At 49.6% G+C, this 17,500-nt stretch overlaps 36 non-coding genes across 36 annotated transcripts; all 36 read right to left on the bottom strand.

Moving 5' to 3' along the window:
• Window positions 1-22: 22 nt before the first annotated feature.
• Window positions 23-141, bottom strand: LOC133989601 (5S ribosomal RNA). Its single transcript, XR_009926730.1, has one exon. It is a non-coding gene; the product is annotated as a 5S ribosomal RNA (ribosomal RNA).
• Window positions 142-510: 369 nt separating this feature from the next.
• Window positions 511-629, bottom strand: LOC133989754 (5S ribosomal RNA). Its single transcript, XR_009926875.1, has one exon. It is a non-coding gene; the product is annotated as a 5S ribosomal RNA (ribosomal RNA).
• A 369-nt stretch (window positions 630-998) lies between these two features.
• On the bottom strand, window positions 999-1,117 carry LOC133989036 (5S ribosomal RNA). The gene has a single exon (XR_009926213.1). It is a non-coding gene; the product is annotated as a 5S ribosomal RNA (ribosomal RNA).
• A 369-nt stretch (window positions 1,118-1,486) lies between these two features.
• LOC133989753 (5S ribosomal RNA) lies at window positions 1,487-1,605 on the bottom strand. The gene has a single exon (XR_009926874.1). It is a non-coding gene; the product is annotated as a 5S ribosomal RNA (ribosomal RNA).
• A 362-nt stretch (window positions 1,606-1,967) lies between these two features.
• Window positions 1,968-2,086, bottom strand: LOC133989752 (5S ribosomal RNA). The gene has a single exon (XR_009926873.1). It is a non-coding gene; the product is annotated as a 5S ribosomal RNA (ribosomal RNA).
• A 369-nt stretch (window positions 2,087-2,455) lies between these two features.
• Window positions 2,456-2,574, bottom strand: LOC133989751 (5S ribosomal RNA). The gene has a single exon (XR_009926872.1). It is a non-coding gene; the product is annotated as a 5S ribosomal RNA (ribosomal RNA).
• A 369-nt stretch (window positions 2,575-2,943) lies between these two features.
• LOC133989750 (5S ribosomal RNA) lies at window positions 2,944-3,062 on the bottom strand. The gene has a single exon (XR_009926871.1). It is a non-coding gene; the product is annotated as a 5S ribosomal RNA (ribosomal RNA).
• Window positions 3,063-3,431: 369 nt separating this feature from the next.
• LOC133989747 (5S ribosomal RNA) lies at window positions 3,432-3,550 on the bottom strand. Its single transcript, XR_009926869.1, has one exon. It is a non-coding gene; the product is annotated as a 5S ribosomal RNA (ribosomal RNA).
• Window positions 3,551-3,919: 369 nt separating this feature from the next.
• LOC133989746 (5S ribosomal RNA) lies at window positions 3,920-4,038 on the bottom strand. The gene has a single exon (XR_009926868.1). It is a non-coding gene; the product is annotated as a 5S ribosomal RNA (ribosomal RNA).
• A 369-nt stretch (window positions 4,039-4,407) lies between these two features.
• On the bottom strand, window positions 4,408-4,526 carry LOC133989745 (5S ribosomal RNA). Its single transcript, XR_009926867.1, has one exon. It is a non-coding gene; the product is annotated as a 5S ribosomal RNA (ribosomal RNA).
• Window positions 4,527-4,895: 369 nt separating this feature from the next.
• Window positions 4,896-5,014, bottom strand: LOC133989577 (5S ribosomal RNA). The gene has a single exon (XR_009926707.1). It is a non-coding gene; the product is annotated as a 5S ribosomal RNA (ribosomal RNA).
• A 369-nt stretch (window positions 5,015-5,383) lies between these two features.
• On the bottom strand, window positions 5,384-5,502 carry LOC133989744 (5S ribosomal RNA). Its single transcript, XR_009926866.1, has one exon. It is a non-coding gene; the product is annotated as a 5S ribosomal RNA (ribosomal RNA).
• Window positions 5,503-5,871: 369 nt separating this feature from the next.
• On the bottom strand, window positions 5,872-5,990 carry LOC133989087 (5S ribosomal RNA). Its single transcript, XR_009926261.1, has one exon. It is a non-coding gene; the product is annotated as a 5S ribosomal RNA (ribosomal RNA).
• Window positions 5,991-6,359: 369 nt separating this feature from the next.
• LOC133989743 (5S ribosomal RNA) lies at window positions 6,360-6,478 on the bottom strand. Its single transcript, XR_009926865.1, has one exon. It is a non-coding gene; the product is annotated as a 5S ribosomal RNA (ribosomal RNA).
• Window positions 6,479-6,847: 369 nt separating this feature from the next.
• On the bottom strand, window positions 6,848-6,966 carry LOC133989742 (5S ribosomal RNA). The gene has a single exon (XR_009926864.1). It is a non-coding gene; the product is annotated as a 5S ribosomal RNA (ribosomal RNA).
• A 369-nt stretch (window positions 6,967-7,335) lies between these two features.
• LOC133988699 (5S ribosomal RNA) lies at window positions 7,336-7,454 on the bottom strand. The gene has a single exon (XR_009925896.1). It is a non-coding gene; the product is annotated as a 5S ribosomal RNA (ribosomal RNA).
• A 369-nt stretch (window positions 7,455-7,823) lies between these two features.
• LOC133989741 (5S ribosomal RNA) lies at window positions 7,824-7,942 on the bottom strand. The gene has a single exon (XR_009926863.1). It is a non-coding gene; the product is annotated as a 5S ribosomal RNA (ribosomal RNA).
• A 369-nt stretch (window positions 7,943-8,311) lies between these two features.
• LOC133988697 (5S ribosomal RNA) lies at window positions 8,312-8,430 on the bottom strand. Its single transcript, XR_009925894.1, has one exon. It is a non-coding gene; the product is annotated as a 5S ribosomal RNA (ribosomal RNA).
• Window positions 8,431-8,800: 370 nt separating this feature from the next.
• LOC133989237 (5S ribosomal RNA) lies at window positions 8,801-8,919 on the bottom strand. The gene has a single exon (XR_009926404.1). It is a non-coding gene; the product is annotated as a 5S ribosomal RNA (ribosomal RNA).
• Window positions 8,920-9,289: 370 nt separating this feature from the next.
• LOC133989154 (5S ribosomal RNA) lies at window positions 9,290-9,408 on the bottom strand. The gene has a single exon (XR_009926325.1). It is a non-coding gene; the product is annotated as a 5S ribosomal RNA (ribosomal RNA).
• A 369-nt stretch (window positions 9,409-9,777) lies between these two features.
• Window positions 9,778-9,896, bottom strand: LOC133989740 (5S ribosomal RNA). Its single transcript, XR_009926862.1, has one exon. It is a non-coding gene; the product is annotated as a 5S ribosomal RNA (ribosomal RNA).
• Window positions 9,897-10,266: 370 nt separating this feature from the next.
• Window positions 10,267-10,385, bottom strand: LOC133988944 (5S ribosomal RNA). Its single transcript, XR_009926127.1, has one exon. It is a non-coding gene; the product is annotated as a 5S ribosomal RNA (ribosomal RNA).
• Window positions 10,386-10,755: 370 nt separating this feature from the next.
• Window positions 10,756-10,874, bottom strand: LOC133988696 (5S ribosomal RNA). The gene has a single exon (XR_009925893.1). It is a non-coding gene; the product is annotated as a 5S ribosomal RNA (ribosomal RNA).
• Window positions 10,875-11,243: 369 nt separating this feature from the next.
• LOC133989077 (5S ribosomal RNA) lies at window positions 11,244-11,362 on the bottom strand. The gene has a single exon (XR_009926252.1). It is a non-coding gene; the product is annotated as a 5S ribosomal RNA (ribosomal RNA).
• A 369-nt stretch (window positions 11,363-11,731) lies between these two features.
• On the bottom strand, window positions 11,732-11,850 carry LOC133989739 (5S ribosomal RNA). Its single transcript, XR_009926861.1, has one exon. It is a non-coding gene; the product is annotated as a 5S ribosomal RNA (ribosomal RNA).
• Window positions 11,851-12,219: 369 nt separating this feature from the next.
• On the bottom strand, window positions 12,220-12,338 carry LOC133989738 (5S ribosomal RNA). The gene has a single exon (XR_009926860.1). It is a non-coding gene; the product is annotated as a 5S ribosomal RNA (ribosomal RNA).
• A 369-nt stretch (window positions 12,339-12,707) lies between these two features.
• LOC133989327 (5S ribosomal RNA) lies at window positions 12,708-12,826 on the bottom strand. Its single transcript, XR_009926491.1, has one exon. It is a non-coding gene; the product is annotated as a 5S ribosomal RNA (ribosomal RNA).
• A 369-nt stretch (window positions 12,827-13,195) lies between these two features.
• LOC133989031 (5S ribosomal RNA) lies at window positions 13,196-13,314 on the bottom strand. Its single transcript, XR_009926209.1, has one exon. It is a non-coding gene; the product is annotated as a 5S ribosomal RNA (ribosomal RNA).
• A 369-nt stretch (window positions 13,315-13,683) lies between these two features.
• LOC133989195 (5S ribosomal RNA) lies at window positions 13,684-13,802 on the bottom strand. Its single transcript, XR_009926364.1, has one exon. It is a non-coding gene; the product is annotated as a 5S ribosomal RNA (ribosomal RNA).
• Window positions 13,803-14,172: 370 nt separating this feature from the next.
• Window positions 14,173-14,291, bottom strand: LOC133989272 (5S ribosomal RNA). Its single transcript, XR_009926437.1, has one exon. It is a non-coding gene; the product is annotated as a 5S ribosomal RNA (ribosomal RNA).
• Window positions 14,292-14,660: 369 nt separating this feature from the next.
• On the bottom strand, window positions 14,661-14,779 carry LOC133989736 (5S ribosomal RNA). The gene has a single exon (XR_009926858.1). It is a non-coding gene; the product is annotated as a 5S ribosomal RNA (ribosomal RNA).
• A 369-nt stretch (window positions 14,780-15,148) lies between these two features.
• Window positions 15,149-15,267, bottom strand: LOC133989735 (5S ribosomal RNA). The gene has a single exon (XR_009926857.1). It is a non-coding gene; the product is annotated as a 5S ribosomal RNA (ribosomal RNA).
• A 369-nt stretch (window positions 15,268-15,636) lies between these two features.
• Window positions 15,637-15,755, bottom strand: LOC133988972 (5S ribosomal RNA). Its single transcript, XR_009926153.1, has one exon. It is a non-coding gene; the product is annotated as a 5S ribosomal RNA (ribosomal RNA).
• Window positions 15,756-16,124: 369 nt separating this feature from the next.
• Window positions 16,125-16,243, bottom strand: LOC133988936 (5S ribosomal RNA). Its single transcript, XR_009926120.1, has one exon. It is a non-coding gene; the product is annotated as a 5S ribosomal RNA (ribosomal RNA).
• A 369-nt stretch (window positions 16,244-16,612) lies between these two features.
• On the bottom strand, window positions 16,613-16,731 carry LOC133989734 (5S ribosomal RNA). Its single transcript, XR_009926856.1, has one exon. It is a non-coding gene; the product is annotated as a 5S ribosomal RNA (ribosomal RNA).
• A 369-nt stretch (window positions 16,732-17,100) lies between these two features.
• Window positions 17,101-17,219, bottom strand: LOC133989732 (5S ribosomal RNA). Its single transcript, XR_009926855.1, has one exon. It is a non-coding gene; the product is annotated as a 5S ribosomal RNA (ribosomal RNA).
• Between the last annotated feature and the right edge of the window lie 281 nt (window positions 17,220-17,500).

Below are 17,500 nucleotides of genomic sequence, written 5' to 3'. Positions count from 1 at the left end.
CTGGTGACAGCTGAGAGGAAAAAGCTTACAGCACCTGGTATTCCCAGGCGGTCTCCCATCCAAGTACTAACCAGGCCCGACCCTGCTTAGCTTCCGAGATCAGACGAGATCGGGCGCGTTCAGGGTGGTGTGGCCGTAAGCGAGGAAACAGCCAGCAGAAAGCCCATTTAAAGATGCTGTGACACCACTGACAGTTCCTCTCACCATCTGAGTGGCGGATAATGGTGTCACAGCCATCAAACACATGCTATACTTTAACATTACTTTCATAGGAATTGTTGTTTCTCAGGCTATTTGTGTACATGCGCTTATAAGATGATTGCAGGCTTTTAACAGGCTGTAACAGTGACAACAGGAACCCTCAAAACTACTTGGAAAGTGAGGCGTCTCAGTGCCACCTCTCTGCCCTGCATACACACACAGCTGGAATGATTGCAGCTTTGTTTCTCAACGCCCTGTGTGCGGTGATGGAGCAAAAGCGCCCTCCTCTGGTGACAGCTGAGAGGAAAAAGCTTACAGCACCTGGTATTCCCAGGCGGTCTCCCATCCAAGTACTAACCAGGCCCGACCCTGCTTAGCTTCCGAGATCAGACGAGATCGGGCGTGTTCAGGGTGGTGTGGCCGTAAGCGAGGAAACAGCCAGCAGAAAGCCCATTTAAAGATGCTGTGACACCACTGACAGTTCCTCTCACCATCTGAGTGGCGGATAATGGTGTCTCAGCCATCAAACACATGCTATACTTTAACATTACTTTCATAGGAATTGTTGTTTCTCAGGCTATTTGTGTACATGCGCTTATAAGATGATTGCAGGCTTTTAACAGGCTGTAACAGTGAACACAGGAACCCTCAAAACTACTTGGAAAGTGAGGCGTCTCATTGCCACCTCTCTGCCCTGCATACACACACAGCTGGAATGATTGCAGCTTTGTTTCTCAACGCCCTGTGTGCGGTGATGGAGCAACAGCGCCCTCCTCTGGTGACAGCTGAGAGGAAAAAGCTTACAGCACCTGGTATTCCCAGGCGGTCTCCCATCCAAGTACTAACCAGGCCGTACCCTGCTTAGCTTCCGAGATCAGACGAGATCGGGCGTGTTCAGGGTGGTGTGGCCGTAAGCAAGGAAACAGCCAGCAGAAAGCCCATTTAAAGATGCTGTGACCCCACTGACAGTTCCTCTCACCATCTGAGTGGCGGATAATGGTGTCTCAGCCATCAAACACATGCTATACTTTAACATTACTTTCATAGGAATTGTTGTTTCTCAGGCTATTTGTGTACATGCGCTTATAAGATGATTGCAGGCTTTTAACAGGCTGTAACAGTGACAACAGGAACCCTCAAAACTACTTGGAAAGTGAGGCGTCTCAGTGCCACCTCTCTGCCCTGCATACACACACAGCTGGAATGATTGCAGCTTTGTTTCTCAACGCCCTGTGTGCGGTGATGGAGCAACAGCGCCCTCCTCTGGTGACAGCTGAGAGGAAAAAGCTTACAGCACCTGGTATTCCCAGGCGGTCTCCCATCCAAGTACTAACCAGGCCCGACCCTGCTTAGCTTCCGAGATCAGACGAGATCGGGCGTGTTCAGGGTGGTGTGGCCGTAAGCGAGGAAACAGCCAGCAGAAAGTCCATTTAAAGATGCTGTGACACCACTCCTCTCACCATCTGAGTGGCGGATAATGGTGTCTCAGCCATCAAACACATGCTATACTTTAACATTACTTTCATAGGAATTGTTGTTTCTCAGGCTATTTGTGTACATGCGCTTATAAGATGATTGCAGGCTTTTAACAGGCTGTAACAGTGAACACAGGAACCCTCAAAACTACTTGGAAAGTGAGGCGTCTCATTGCCACCTCTCTGCCCTGCATACACACACAGCTGGAATGATTGCAGCTTTGTTTCTCAACGCCCTGTGTGCGGTGATGGAGCAACAGCGCCCTCCTCTGGTGACAGCTGAGAGGAAAAAGCTTACAGCACCTGGTATTCCCAGGCGGTCTCCCATCCAAGTACTAACCAGGCCCGACCCTGCTTAGCTTCCGAGATCAGACGAGATCGGGCGTGTTCAGGGTGGTGTGGCCGTAAGCGAGGAAACAGCCAGCAGAAAGCCCATTTAAAGATGCTGTGACACCACTGACAGTTCCTCTCACCATCTGAGTGGCGGATAATGGTGTCTCAGCCATCAAACACATGCTATACTTTAACATTACTTTCACAGGAATAGTTGTTTCTCAGGCTATTTGTGTACATGCGCTTATAAGATGATTGCAGGCTTTTAACAGGCTGTAACAGTGACAGCAGGAACACTCAAAACTACTTGGAAAGTGGGGTGTCTCAGTGCCACCTCTCTGCCCTTCATACACACACAGCTGGAATGATTGCAGCTTTGTTTCTCAACGCCCTGTGTGCGGTGATGGAGCAACAGCGCCCTCCTCTGGTGACAGCTGAGAGGAAAAAGCTTACAGCACCTGGTATTCCCAGGCGGTCTCCCATCCAAGTACTAACCAGGCCCGACCCTGCTTAGCTTCCGAGATCAGACGAGATCGGGCGTGTTCAGGGTGGTGTGGCCGTAAGCGAGGAAACAGCCAGCAGAAAGCCCATTTAAAGATGCTGTGACACCACTGACAGTTCCTCTCACCATCTGAGTGGCGGATAATGGTGTCTCAGCCATCAAACACATGCTATACTTTAACATTACTTTCATAGGAATTGTTGTTTCTCAGGCTATTTGTGTACATGCGCTTATAAGATGATTGCAGGCTTTTAACAGGCTGTAACAGTGAACACAGGAACCCTCAAAACTACTTGGAAAGTGAGGCGTCTCATTGCCACCTCTCTGCCCTGCATACACACACAGCTGGAATGATTGCAGCTTTGTTTCTCAACGCCCTGTGTGCGGTGATGGAGCAACAGCGCCCTCCTCTGGTGACAGCTGAGAGGAAAAAGCTTACAGCACCTGGTATTCCCAGGCGGTCTCCCATCCAAGTACTAACCAGGCCCGACCCTGCTTAGCTTCCGAGATCAGACGAGATCGGGCGTGTTCAGGGTGGTGTGGCCGTAAGCGAGGAAACAGCCAGCAGAAAGCCCATTTAAAGATGCTGTGACACCACTGACAGTTCCTCTCACCATCTGAGTGGCGGATAATGGTGTCTCAGCCATCAAACACATGCTATACTTTAACATTACTTTCACAGGAATAGTTGTTTCTCAGGCTATTTGTGTACATGCGCTTATAAGATGATTGCAGGCTTTTAACAGGCTGTAACAGTGACAGCAGGAACACTCAAAACTACTTGGAAAGTGGGGTGTCTCAGTGCCACCTCTCTGCCCTTCATACACACACAGCTGGAATGATTGCAGCTTTGTTTCTCAACGCCCTGTGTGCGGTGATGGAGCAACAGCGCCCTCCTCTGGTGACAGCTGAGAGGAAAAAGCTTACAGCACCTGGTATTCCCAGGCGGTCTCCCATCCAAGTACTAACCAGGCCCGACCCTGCTTAGCTTCCGAGATCAGACGAGATCGGGCGTGTTCAGGGTGGTGTGGCCGTAAGCGAGGAAACAGCCAGCAGAAAGCCCATTTAAAGATGCTGTGACACCACTGACAGTTCCTCTCACCATCTGAGTGGCGGATAATGGTGTCTCAGCCATCAAACACATGCTATACTTTAACATTACTTTCATAGGAATTGTTGTTTCTCAGGCTATTTGTGTACATGCGCTTATAAGATGATTGCAGGCTTTTAACAGGCTGTAACAGTGAACACAGGAACCCTCAAAACTACTTGGAAAGTGAGGCGTCTCATTGCCACCTCTCTGCCCTGCATACACACACAGCTGGAATGATTGCAGCTTTGTTTCTCAACGCCCTGTGTGCGGTGATGGAGCAACAGCGCCCTCCTCTGGTGACAGCTGAGAGGAAAAAGCTTACAGCACCTGGTATTCCCAGGCGGTCTCCCATCCAAGTACTAACCAGGCCCGACCCTGCTTAGCTTCCGAGATCAGACGAGATCGGGCGTGTTCAGGGTGGTGTGGCCGTAAGCGAGGAAACAGCCAGCAGAAAGCCCATTTAAAGATGCTGTGACACCACTGACAGTTCCTCTCACCATCTGAGTGGCGGATAATGGTGTCTCAGCCATCAAACACATGCTATACTTTAACATTACTTTCACAGGAATAGTTGTTTCTCAGGCTATTTGTGTACATGCGCTTATAAGATGATTGCAGGCTTTTAACAGGCTGTAACAGTGACAGCAGGAACACTCAAAACTACTTGGAAAGTGGGGTGTCTCAGTGCCACCTCTCTGCCCTTCATACACACACAGCTGGAATGATTGCAACTTTGTTTCTCAACGCCCTGTGTGCGGTGATGGAGCAACAGCGCCCTCCTCTGGTGACAGCTGAGAGGAAAAAGCTTACAGCACCTGGTATTCCCAGGCGGTCTCCCATCCAAGTACTAACCAGGCCCGACCCTGCTTAGCTTCCGAGATCAGACGAGATCGGGCGTGTTCAGGGTGGTGTGGCCGTAAGCGAGGAAACAGCCAGCAGAAAGCCCATTTAAAGATGCTGTGACACCACTGACAGTTCCTCTCACCATCTGAGTGGCGGATAATGGTGTCTCAGCCATCAAACACATGCTATACATTAACATTACTTTCATAGGAATTGTTGTGTCTCAGGCTATTTGTGTACATGCGCTTATAAGATGATTGCAGGCTTTTAACAGGCGGTAACAGTGAACACAGGAACCCTCAAAACTACTTGGAAAGTGAGGCGTCTCATTGCCACCTCTCTGCCCTGCATACACACACAGCTGGAATGATTGCAGCTTTGTTTCTCAACGCCCTGTGTGCGGTGATGGAGCAACAGCGCCCTCCTCTGGTGACAGCTGAGAGGAAAAAGCTTACAGCACCTGGTATTCCCAGGCGGTCTCCCATCCAAGTACTAACCAGGCCCTACCCTGCTTAGCTTCCGAGATCAGACGAGATCGGGCGTGTTCAGGGTGGTGTGGCCGTAAGCGAGGAAACAGCCAGCAGAAAGCCCATTTAAAGATGCTTTGACACCACTGACAGTTCCTCTCACCATCTGAATGGCGGATAATGGTGTCTCAGCCATCAAACACATGCTATACTTTAACATTCCTTTCATAGGAATTGTTGTTTCTCAGGCTATTTGTGTACATGCGCTTATAAGATGATTGCAGGCTTTTAACAGGCTGTAACAGTGAACACAGGAAACCTCAAAACTACTTGGAAAGTGAGGCGTCTCAGTGCCACCTCTCTGCCCTGCATACACACACAGCTGGAATGATTGCAGCTTTGTTTCTCAACGCCCTGTGTGCGGTGATGGAGCAACAGCGCCCTCCTCTGGTGACAGCTGAGAGGAAAAAGCTTACAGCACCTGGTATTCCCAGGCGGTCTCCCATCCAAGTACTAACCAGGCCCGACCCTGCTTAGCTTCCGAGATCAGACGAGATCGGGCGTGTTCAGGGTGGTGTGGCCGTAAGCGAGGAAACAGCCAGCAGAAAGCCCATTTAAAGATGCTGTGACACCACTGACAGTTCCTCTCACCATCTGAGTGGCGGATAATGGTGTCTCAGCCATCAAACACATGCTATACTTTAACATTACTTTCATAGGAATAGTTGTTTCTCAGGCTATTTGTGTACATGCGCTTATAAGATGATTGCAGGCTTTTAACAGGCTGTAACAGTGACAGCAGGAACACTCAAAACTACTTGGAAAGTGGGGTGTCTCAGTGCCACCTCTCTGCCCTTCATACACACACAGCTGGAATGATTGCAGCTTTGTTTCTCAACGCCCTGTGTGCGGTGATGGAGCAACAGCGCCCTCCTCTGGTGACAGCTGAGAGGAAAAAGCTTACAGCACCTGGTATTCCCAGGCGGTCTCCCATGCAAGTACTAACCAGGCCCGACCCTGCTTAGCTTCCAAGATCAGACGAGATCGGGCGTGTTCAGGGTGGTGTGGCCGTAAGCGAGGAAACAGCCAGCAGAAAGCCCATTTAAAGATGCTGTGACCCCACTGACAGTTCCTCTCACGATCTGAGTGGCGGATAATGGTGTCTCAGCCATCAAACACATGCTATACTTTAACATTACTTTCATAGAAATTGTTGTTTCTCAGGCTATTTGTGTACATGCGCTTATAAGATGATTGCAGGCTTTTAACAGGCTGTAACAGTGAACACAGGAACCCTCAAAACTACTTGGAAAGTGAGGCGTCTCATTGCCACCTCTCTGCCCTGCATACACACACAGCTGGAATGATTGCAGCTTTGTTTCTCAACGCCCTTTGTGCGGTGATGGAGCAACAGCGCCCTCCTCTGGTGACAGCTGAGAGGAAAAAGCTTACAGCACCTGGTATTCCCAGGCGGTCTCCCATCCAAGTACTAACCAGGCCCGACCCTGCTTAGCTTCCGAGATCAGACGAGATCGGGCGTGTTCAGGGTGGTGTGGCCGTAAGCGAGGAAACAGCCAGCAGAAAGCCCATTTAAAGATGCTGTGACCCCACTGACAGTTCCTCTCACCATCTGAGTGGCGGATAATGGTGTCTCAGCCATCAAACACATGCTATACTTTAACATTACTTTCATAGAAATTGTTGTTTCTCAGGCTATTTGTGTACATGCGCTTATAAGATGATTGCAGGCTTTTAACAGGCTGTAACAGTGAACACAGGAACCCTCAAAACTACTTGGAAAGTGAGGCGTCTCATTGCCACCTCTCTGCCCTGCATACACACACAGCTGGAATGATTGCAGCTTTGTTTCTCAACGCCCTTTGTGCGGTGATGGAGCAACAGCGCCCTCCTCTGGTGACAGCTGAGAGGAAAAAGCTTACAGCACCTGGTATTCCCAGGCGGTCTCCCATCCAAGTACTAACCAGGCCCGACCCTGCTTAGCTTCCGAGATCAGACGAGATCGGGCGTGTTCAGGGTGGTGTGGCCGTAAGCGAGGAAACAGCCAGCAGAAAGCCCATTTAAAGATGCTGTGACACCACTGACAGTTCCTCTCACCATCTGAGTGGCGAATAATGGTGTCTCAGCCATCAAACACATGCTATACTTTAACATTACTTTCATAGGAATTGTTGTTTCTCAGGCTATTTGTGTACATGCGCTTATAAGATGATTGCAGGCTTTTAACAGGCTGTAACAGTGAACACAGGAACCCTCAAAACTACTTGGAAAGTGAGGCGTCTCAGTGCCACCTCTCTGCCCTGCATACACACACAGCTGGAATGATTGCAGCTTTGTTTCCCAACGCCCTGTGTGCGGTGATGGAGCAACAGCGCCCTCCTCTGGTGACAGCTGAGAGGAAAAAGCTTACAGCACCTGGTATTCCCAGGCGGTCTCCCATGCAAGTACTAACCAGGCCCGACCCTGCTTAGCTTCCGAGATCAGACGAGATCGGGCGTGTTCAGGGTGGTGTGGCCGTAAGCGAGGAAACAGCCAGCAGAAAGCCCATTTAAAGATGCTGTGACACCACTGACAGTTCCTCTCACCATCTGAGTGGCAGATAATGGTGTCTCAGCCATCAAACACATGCTATACTTTAACATTACTTTCATAGGAATAGTTCTTTCTCAGGCTATTTGTGTACATGCGCTTATAAGATGATTGCAGGCTTTTAACAGGCTGTAACAGTGAACACAGGAACCCTCAAAACTACTTGGAAAGTGAGGCGTCTCATTGCCACCTCTCTGCCCTGCATACACACACAGCTGGAATGATTGCAGCTTTGTTTCTCAACGCCCTGTGTGCGGTGATGGAGCAACAGCGCCCTCCTCTGGTGACAGCTGAGAGGAAAAAGCTTACAGCACCTGGTATTCCCAGGCGGTCTCCCATCCAAGTACTAACCAGGCCCGACCCTGCTTAGCTTCCGAGATCAGACGAGATCGGGCGTGTTCAGGGTGGTGTGGCCGTAAGCGAGGAAACAGCCAGCAGAAAGCCCATTTAAAGATGCTGTGACACCACTGACAGTTCCTCTCACCATCTGAGTGGCGGATAATGGTGTCTCAGCCATCAAACACATGCTATACTTTAACATTACTTTCATAGGAATTGTTGTTTCTCAGGCTATTTGTGTACATGCGCTTATAAGATGATTGCAGGCTTTTAACAGGCTGTAACAGTGACAACAGGAACACTCAAAACTACTTGGAAAGTGGGGTGTCTCAGTGCCACCTCTCTGCCCTTCATACACACACAGCTGGAATGATTGCAGCTTTGTTTCTCAACGCCCTGTGTGCGGTGATGGAGCAACAGCGCCCTCCTCTGGTGACAGCTGAGAGGAAAAAGCTTACAGCACCTGGTATTCCCAGGCGGTCTCCCATGCAAGTACTAACCAGGCCCGACCCTGCTTAGCTTCCGAGATCAGACGAGATCGGGCGTGTTCAGGGTGGTGTGGCCGTAAGCGAGGAAACAGCCAGCAGAAAGCCCATTTAAAGATGCTGTGACACCACTGACAGTTCCTCTCACCATCTGAGTGGCGGATAATGGTGTCTCAGCCATCAAACACATGCTATACTTTAACATTACTTTCATAGGAATTGTTGTTTCTCAGGCTATTTGTGTACATGCGCTTATAAGATGATTGCAGGCTTTTAACAGGCTGTAACAATGACAACAGGAACCCTCAAAACTACTTGGAAAGTGAGGCGTCTCAGTGCCACCTCTCTGCCCTGCATACACACACAGCTGGACTGATTGCATCTTTCTTTTCTCAACACCCTGTGTGCGGTGATGGAGCAACAGCGCCCTCCTCTGGTGACAGCTGAGAGGAAAAAGCTTACAGCACCTGGTATTCCTAGGCGGTCTCCCATCCAAGTACTAACCAGGCCCGACCCTGCTTAGCTTCCGAGATCAGACGAGATCGGGCATGTTCAGGGTGGTGTGGCCGTGAGCGAGGAAACAGCCAGCAGAAAGCCCATTTAAAGATGCTGTGACCCCACTGACAGTTCCTCTCACCATCTGAGTGGCGGATAATGGTGTCTCAGCCATCAAACACATGCTATACTTTAACATTACTTTCATAGGAATTGTTGTTTCTCAGGCTATTTGTGTATATGCGCTTATAAGATGATTGCAGGCTTTTAACAGGCTGTAACAGTGACAACAGGAACCCTCAAAACTACTTGGAAAGTGAGGCGTCTCAGTGCCACCTCTCTGCCCTGCATACACACACAGCTTAGAATGATTGCAGCTTTGTTTCTCAACGCCCTGTGTGCGGTGATGGAGCAACAGCGCCCTCATCTGGTGACAGCTGAGAGGAAAAAGCTTACAGCACCTGGTATTCCCAGGCGGTCTCCCATGCAAGTACTAACCAGGCCCGACCCTGCTTAGCTTCCGAGATCAGACGAGATCGGGCGTGTTCAGGGTGGTGTGTCCGTAAGCGAGGAAACAGCCAGCAGAAAGCCCATTTAAAGATGCTGTGACACCACTGACAGTTCCTCTCACCATCTGAGTGGCGGATAATGGTGTCTCAGCCATCAAACACATGCTATACTTTAACATTACTTTCATAGGAATTGTTGTTTCACAGGCTATTTGTGTACATGCGCTTATAAGATGATTGCAGGCTTTTAACAGGCTGTAACAGTGACAGCAGGAACACTCAAAACTACTTGGAAAGTGAGGCGTCTCATTGCCACCTCTCTGCCCTGCATACACACACAGCTGGAATGATTGCAGCTTTGTTTCTCAACGCCCTGTGTGCGGTGATGGAGCAACAGCGCCCTCCTCTGGCGACAGCTGAGAGGAAAAAGCTTACAGCACCTGGTATTCCCAGGCGGTCTCCCATCCAAGTACTAACCAGGCCCGACCCTGCTTAGCTTCCGAGATCAGACGAGATCGGGCGTGTTCAGGGTGGTGTGGCCGTAAGCGAGGAAACAGCCAGCAGAAAGCCCATTTAAAGATGCTGTGACACCACTGACAGTTCCTCTCACCATCTGAGTGGCGGATAATGGTGTCTCAGCCATCAAACACATGCTATACTTTAACATTACTTTCATAGGAATTGTTGTTTCTCAGGCTATTTGTGTACATGCGCTTATAAGATGATTGCAGGCTTTTAACAGGCTGTAACAATGACAACAGGAACCCTCAAAACTACTTGGAAAGTGAGGCGTCTCAGTGCCACCTCTCTGCCCTGCATACACACACAGCTGGACTGATTGCATCTTTCTTTTCTCAACACCCTGTGTGCGGTGATGGAGCAACAGCGCCCTCCTCTGGTGACAGCTGAGAGGAAAAAGCTTACAGCACCTGGTATTCCCAGGTGGTCTCCCATCCAAGTACTAACCAGGCCCGACCCTGCTTAGCTTCCGAGATCAGACGAGATCGGGCATGTTCAGGGTGGTGTGGCCGTAAGAGAGGAAACATCCAGCAGAAAGCCCATTTAAAGATGCTGTGACCCCACTGACAGTTCCTCTCACCATCTGAGTGGCGGATAATGGTGTCTCAGCCATCAAACACATGCTATACTTTAACATTACTTTCATAGGAATTGTTGTTTCTCAGGCTATTTGTGTACATGCGCTTATAAGATGATTGCAGGCTTTTAACAGGCTGTAACAGTGACAACAGGAACCCTCAAAACTACTTGGAAAGTGAGGCGTCTCAGTGCCACCTCTCTGCCCTGCATACACACACAGCTTAGAATGATTGCAGCTTTGTTTCTCAACGCCCTGTGTGCGGTGATGGAGCAACAGCGCCCTCATCTGGTGACAGCTGAGAGGAAAAAGCTTACAGCACCTGGTATTCCCAGGCGGTCTCCCATGCAAGTACTAACCAGGCCCGACCCTGCTTAGCTTCCGAGATCAGACGAGATCGGGCGTGTTCAGGGTGGTGTGGCCGTAAGCGAGGAAACAGCCAGCAGAAAGCCCATTTAAAGATGCTGTGACACCACTGACAGTTCCTCTCACCATCTGAGTGGCGGATAATGGTGTCTCAGCCATCAAACACATGCTATACTTTAACATTACTTTCATAGGAATTGTTGTTTCTCAGGCTATTTGTGTACATGCGCTTATAAGATGATTGCAGGCTTTTAACAGGCTGTAACAGTGACAGCAGGAACACTCAAAACTACTTGGAAAGTGGGGTGTCTCAGTGCCACCTCTCTGCCCTTCATACACACACAGCTGGAATGATTGCAGCTTTGTTTCTCAACGCCCTGTGTGCGGTGATGGAGCAACAGCGCCCTCCTCTGGTGACAGCTGAGAGGAAAAAGCTTACAGCACCTGGTATTCCCAGGCAATCTCCCATCCAAGTACTAACCAGGCCCGACCCTGCTTAGCTTCCGAGATCAGACGAGATCGGGCGTGTTCAGGGTGGTGTGGCCGTAAGCGAGGAAACAGCCAGCAGAAAGCCCATTTAAAGATGCTGTGACCCCACTGACAGTTCCTCTCACCATCTGAGTGGCGGATAATGGTGTCTCAGCCATCAAACACAAGCTATACTTTAACATTACTTTCATAGGAATTGTTGTTTCTCAGGCTATTTGTGTACATGCGCTTATAAGATGATTGCAGACTTTTAACAGGCTGTAACAGTGAACACAGGAACCCTCAAAACTACTTGGAAAGTGAGGCGTCTCATTGCCACCTCTCTGCCCTGCATACACACACAGCTGGAATGATTGCAGCTTTGTTTCTCAACGCCCTGTGTGCGGTGATGGAGCAACAGCGCCCTCCTCTGGTGACAGCTGAGAGGAAAAAGCTTACAGCACCTGGTATTCCCAGGCGGTCTCCCATCCAAGTACTAACCAGGCCCGACCCTGCTTAGCTTCCGAGATCAGACGAGATCGGGCGTGTTCAGGGTGGTGTGGCCGTAAGCGAGGAAACAGCCAGCAGAAAGCCCATTTAAAGATGCTGTGACACCACTGACAGTTCCTCTCACCATCTGAGTGGCGGATAATGGTGTCTCAGCCATCAAACACAAGCTATACTTTAACATTACTTTCATAGGAATTGTTGTTTCTCAGGCTATTTGTGTACATGCGCTTATAAGATGATTGCAGACTTTTAACAGGCTGTAACAGTGAACACAGGAACCCTCAAAACTACTTGGAAAGTGAGGCGTCTCATTGCCACCTCTCTGCCCTGCATACACACACAGCTGGAATGATTGCAGCTTTGTTTCTCAACGCCCTGTGTGCGGTGATGGAGCAACAGCGCCCTCCTCTGGTGACAGCTGAGAGGAAAAAGCTTACAGCACCTGGTATTCCCAGGCGGTCTCCCATCCAAGTACTAACCAGGCCCGACCCTGCTTAGCTTCCGAGATCAGACGAGATCGGGCGTGTTCAGGGTGGTGTGGCCGTAAGCGAGGAAACAGCCAGCAGAAAGCCCATTTAAAGATGCTGTGACACCACTGACAGTTCCTCTCACCATCTGAGTGGCGGATAATGGTGTCTCAGCCATCAAACACATGCTATACTTTAACATTACTTTCATAGGAATTGTTGTTTCTCAGGCTATTTGTGTACATGCGCTTATAAGATGATTGCAGGCTTTTAACAGGCTGTAACAGTGAACACAGGAACCCTCAAAACTACTTGGAAAGTGAGGCGTCTCATTGCCACCTCTCTGCCCTGCATACACACACAGCTGGAATGATTGCAGCTTTGTTTCTCAACGCCCTGTGTGCGATGATGGAGCAACAGCACCCTCCTCTGGTGACAGCTGAGAGGAAAAAGCTTACAGCACCTGGTATTCCCAGGCGGTCTCCCATCCAAGTACTAACCAGGCCCGACCCTGCTTACCTTCCGAGATCAGACGAGATCTGGCGTGTTCAGGTTGGTGTGGCCGTAAGCGAGGAAACAGCCAGCAGAAAGCCCATTTAAAGATGCTGTGACACCACTGACAGTTCCTCTCACCATCTGAGTGGCGGATAATGGTGTCTCAGCCATCAAACACATGCTATACTTTAACATTACTTTCATAGGAATTGTTGTTTCTCAGGCTATTTGTGTACATGCGCTTATAAGATGATTGCAGGCTTTTAACAGGCTGTAACAATGAACACAGGAACCCTCAAAACTACTTGGAAAGTGAGGCGTCTCATTGCCACCTCTCTGCCCTGCATACACACACAGCTGGAATGATTGCAGCTATGTTTCTCAACGCCCTGTGTGCGGTGATGGAGCAACAGCGCCCTCCTCTGGTGACAGCTGAGAGGAAAAAGCTTACAGCACCTGATATTCCCAGGCGGTCTCCCATCCAAGTACTAACCAGGCCCTAACCTGCTTAGCTTCCGAGATCAGACGAGATCGGGCGTGTTCAGGGTGGTGTGGCCGTAAGCGAGGAAACAGCCAGCAGAAAGCCCATTTAAAGATGCTGTGACACCACTGACAGTTCCTCTCACCATCTGAATGGCGGATAATGGTGTCTCAGCCATCAAACACATGCTATACTTTAACATTCCTTTCATAGGAATTGTTGTTTCTCAGGCTATTTGTGTACATGCGCTTATAAGATGATTGCAGGCTTTTAACAGGCTGTAACAGTGAACACAGGAACCCTCAAAACTACTTGGAAAGTGAGGCGTCTCAGTGCCACCTCTCTGCCCTGCATACACACACAGCTGGAATGATTGCAGCTTTGTTTCTCAACGCCCTGTGTGCGGTGATGGAGCAACAGCGCCCTCCTCTGGTGACAGCTGAGAGGAAAAAGCTTACAGCACCTGGTATTCCCAGGCGGTCTACCATCCAAGTACTAACCAGGCCCGAACCTGCTTAGCTTCCGAGATCAGACGAGATCGGGCGTGTTCAGGGTGGTGTGGCCGTAAGCGAGGAAACAGCCAGCAGAAAGCCCATTAAAAGATGCTGGGACACCACTGACAGTTCCTCTCACCATCTGAGTGGCGGATAATGGTGTCTCAGCCATCAAACACATGCTATACTTTAACATTACTTTCATAGGAATTGTTGTTTCTCAGGCTATTTGTGTACATGCGCTTATAAGATGATTGCAGGCTTTTAACAGGCTGTAACAGTGAACACAGGAACCCTCAAAACTACTTGGAAAGTGAGGCGTCTCAGTGCCACCTCTCTGCCCTGCATACACACACAGCTTAGAATGATTGCAGCTTTGTTTCTCAACGCCCTGTGTGCGGTGATGGAGCAACAGCGCCCTCATCTGGTGACAGCTGAGAGGAAAAAGCTTACAGCACCTGGTATTCCCAGGCGGTCTCCCATGCAAGTACTAACCAGGCCGGACCCTGCTTAGCTTCCGAGATCAGACGAGATCGGGCGTGTTCAGGGTGGTGTGGCCGTAAGCGAGGAAACAGCCAGCAAAAAGCCCATTTAAAGATGCTGTGACACCACTGACAGTTCCTCTCACCATCTGAGTGGCGGATAATGGTGTCTCAGCCATCAAACACATGCTATACTTTAACATTACTTTCATAGGAATTGTTGTTTCTCAGGCTATTTGTGTACATGCGCTTATAAGATGATTGCAGGCTTTTAACAGGCTGTAACAGTGACAACAGGAACCCTCAAAACTACTTGGAAAGTGAGGCGTCTCATTGCCACCTCTCTGCCCTGCATACACACACAGCTGGAATGATTGCAGCTTTGTTTCTCAACGCCCTGTGTGCGGTGATGGAGCAACAGCGCCCTCCTCTGGTGACAGCTGAGAGGAAAAAGCTTACAGCACCTGGTATTCCCAGGCGGTCTCCCATCCAAGTACTAACCAGGCCCGACCCTGCTTAGCTTCCGAGATCAGACGAGATCGGGCGTGTTCAGGGTGGTGTGGCCGTAAGCGAGGAAACAGCCAGCAGAAAACCCATTTAAAGATGCTGTGACACCACTGACAGTTCCTCTCACCATCTGAGTGGCGGATAATGGTGTCTCAGCCATCAAACACATGCTATACTTTAACATTACTTTCATAGGAATAGTTGTTTCCCAGGCTATTTGTGTACATGCGCTTATAAGATGATTGCAGGCTTTTAACATGCTGTAACAGTGACAACAGGAACCCTCAAAACTACTTGGAAAGTGAGGCGTCTCATTGCCACCTCTCTGCCCTGCATACACACACAGCTGGAATGATTGCAGCTTTGTTTCTCAACGCCCTGTGTGCGGTGATGGAGCAACAGCGCCCTCCTCTGGTGACAGCTGAGAGGAAAAAGCTTACAGCACCTGGTATTCCCAGGCGGTCTCCCATCCAAGTACTAACCAGGCCCGACCCTGCTTAGCTTCCGAGATCAGACGAGATCGGGCGTGTTCAGGGTGGTGTGGCCGTAAGCGAGGAAACAGCCAGCAGAAAGCCCATTTAAAGATGCTGTGACCCCACTGACAGTTCCTCTCACCATCTGAGTGGCGGATAATGGTGTCTCAGCCATCAAACACATGCTATACTTTAACATTACTTTCATAGGAATTGTTGTTTCTCAGGCTATTTGTGTACATGCGCTTATAAGATGATTGCAGGCTTTTAACAGGCTGTAACAGTGAACACAGGAACCCTCAAAACTACTTGGAAAGTGAGGCGTCTCATTGCCACCTCTCTGCCCTGCATACACACACAGCTGGAATGATTGCAGCTTTGTTTCTCAACGCCCTGTGTGCGGTGATGGAGCAACAGCGCCCTCCTCTGGTGACAGCTGAGAGGAAAAAGCTTACAGCACCTGGTATTCCCAGGCGGTCTCCCATCCAAGTACTAACCAGGCCCGACCCTGCTTAGCTTCCGAGATCAGACGAGATCGGGCATGTTCAGGGTGGCGTGGCCGTAAGCGAGGAAACAGCCAGCAGAAAGCCCATTTAAAGATGCTGTGACACCACTGACAGTTCCTCTCACCATCTGAGTGGCGGATAATGGTGTCTAAGCCATCAAACACATGCTATACTTTAACATTACTTTCATAGGAATAGTTGTTTCTCAGGCTATTTGTGTACATGCGCTTATAAGATGATTGCAGGCTTTTAACAGGCTGTAACAGTGACAGCAGGAACACTCAAAACTACTTGGAAAGTGGGGTGTCTCAGTGCCACCTCTCTGCCCTTCATACACACACAGCTGGAATGATTGCAGCTTTGTTTCTCAACGCCCTGTGTGCGGTGATGGAGCAACAGCGCCCTCCTCTGGTGACAGCTGAGAGGAAAAAGCTTACGGCACCTGGTATTCCCAGGCGGTCTCCCATCCAAGTACTAACCAGGCCCGACCCTGCTAAGCTTCCGAGATCAGACGAGATCGGGCGTGTTCAGGGTGGTGTGGCCGTAAGCGAGGAAACAGCCAGCAGAAAGCCCATTTAAAGATGCTGTGACACCACTGACAGTTCCTCTCACCATCTGAGTGGCGGATAATGGTGTCTCAGCCATCAAACACATGCTATACTTTAACATTACTTTCATAGGAATTGTTGTTTCTCAGGCTATTTGTGTACATGCGCTTATAAGATGATTGCAGGCTTTTAACAGGCTGTAACAGTGACAACAGGAACCCTCAAAACTACTTGGAAAGTGAGGCGTCTCATTGCCACCTCTCTGCCCTGCATACACACACAGCTGGAATGATTGCAGCTTTGTTTCTCAACGCCCTGTGTGCGGTGATGGAGCAACAGCGCCCTCCTCTGGTGACAGCTGAGAGGAAAAAGCTTACAGCACCTGGTATTCCCAGGCGGTCTCCCATCCAAGTACTAACCAGGCCCGACCCTGCTTAGCTTCCGAGATCAGACGAGATCGGGCGTGTTCAGGGTGGTGTGGCCGTAAGCGAGGAAACAGCCAGCAGAAAGCCCATTTAAAGATGCTGTGACCCCACTGACAGTTCCTCTCACCATCTGAGTGGCGGATAATGGTGTCTCAGCCATCAAACACATGCTATACTTTAACATTACTTTCATAGAAATTGTTGTTTCTCAGGCTATTTGTGTACATGCGCTTATAAGATGATTGCAGGCTTTTAACAGGCTGTAACAGTGAACACAGGAACCCTCAAAACTACTTGGAAAGTGAGGCGTCTCATTGCCACCTCTCTGCCCTGCATACACACACAGCTGGAATGATTGCAGCTTTGTTTCTCAACGCCCTTTGTGCGGTGATGGAGCAACAGCGCCCTCCTCTGGTGACAGCTGAGAGGAAAAAGCTTACAGCACCTGGTATTCCCAGGCGGTCTCCCATCCAAGTACTAACCAGGCCCGACCCTGCTTAGCTTCCGAGATCAGACGAGATCGGGCGTGTTCAGGGTGGTGTGGCCGTAAGCGAGGAAACAGCCAGCAGAAAGCCCATTTAAAGATGCTGTGACACCACTGACAGTTCCTCTCACCATCTGAGTGGCGAATAATGGTGTCTCAGCCATCAAACACATGCTATACTTTAACATTACTTTCATAGGAATTGTTGTTTCTCAGGCTATTTGTGTACATGCGCTTATAAGATGATTGCAGGCTTTTAACAGGCTGTAACAGTGAACACAGGAACCCTCAAAACTACTTGGAAAGTGAGGCGTCTCAGTGCCACCTCTCTGCCCTGCATACACACACA

Source organism: Scomber scombrus, chromosome 10, assembly GCF_963691925.1.
Source record: "Scomber scombrus chromosome 10, fScoSco1.1, whole genome shotgun sequence".
NCBI lineage: Eukaryota > Metazoa > Chordata > Actinopteri > Scombriformes > Scombridae > Scomber > Scomber scombrus.
The sequence above is the reverse complement of the archived record's forward strand: the minus strand, read 5'-3'. Positions and strand labels throughout refer to the sequence as shown.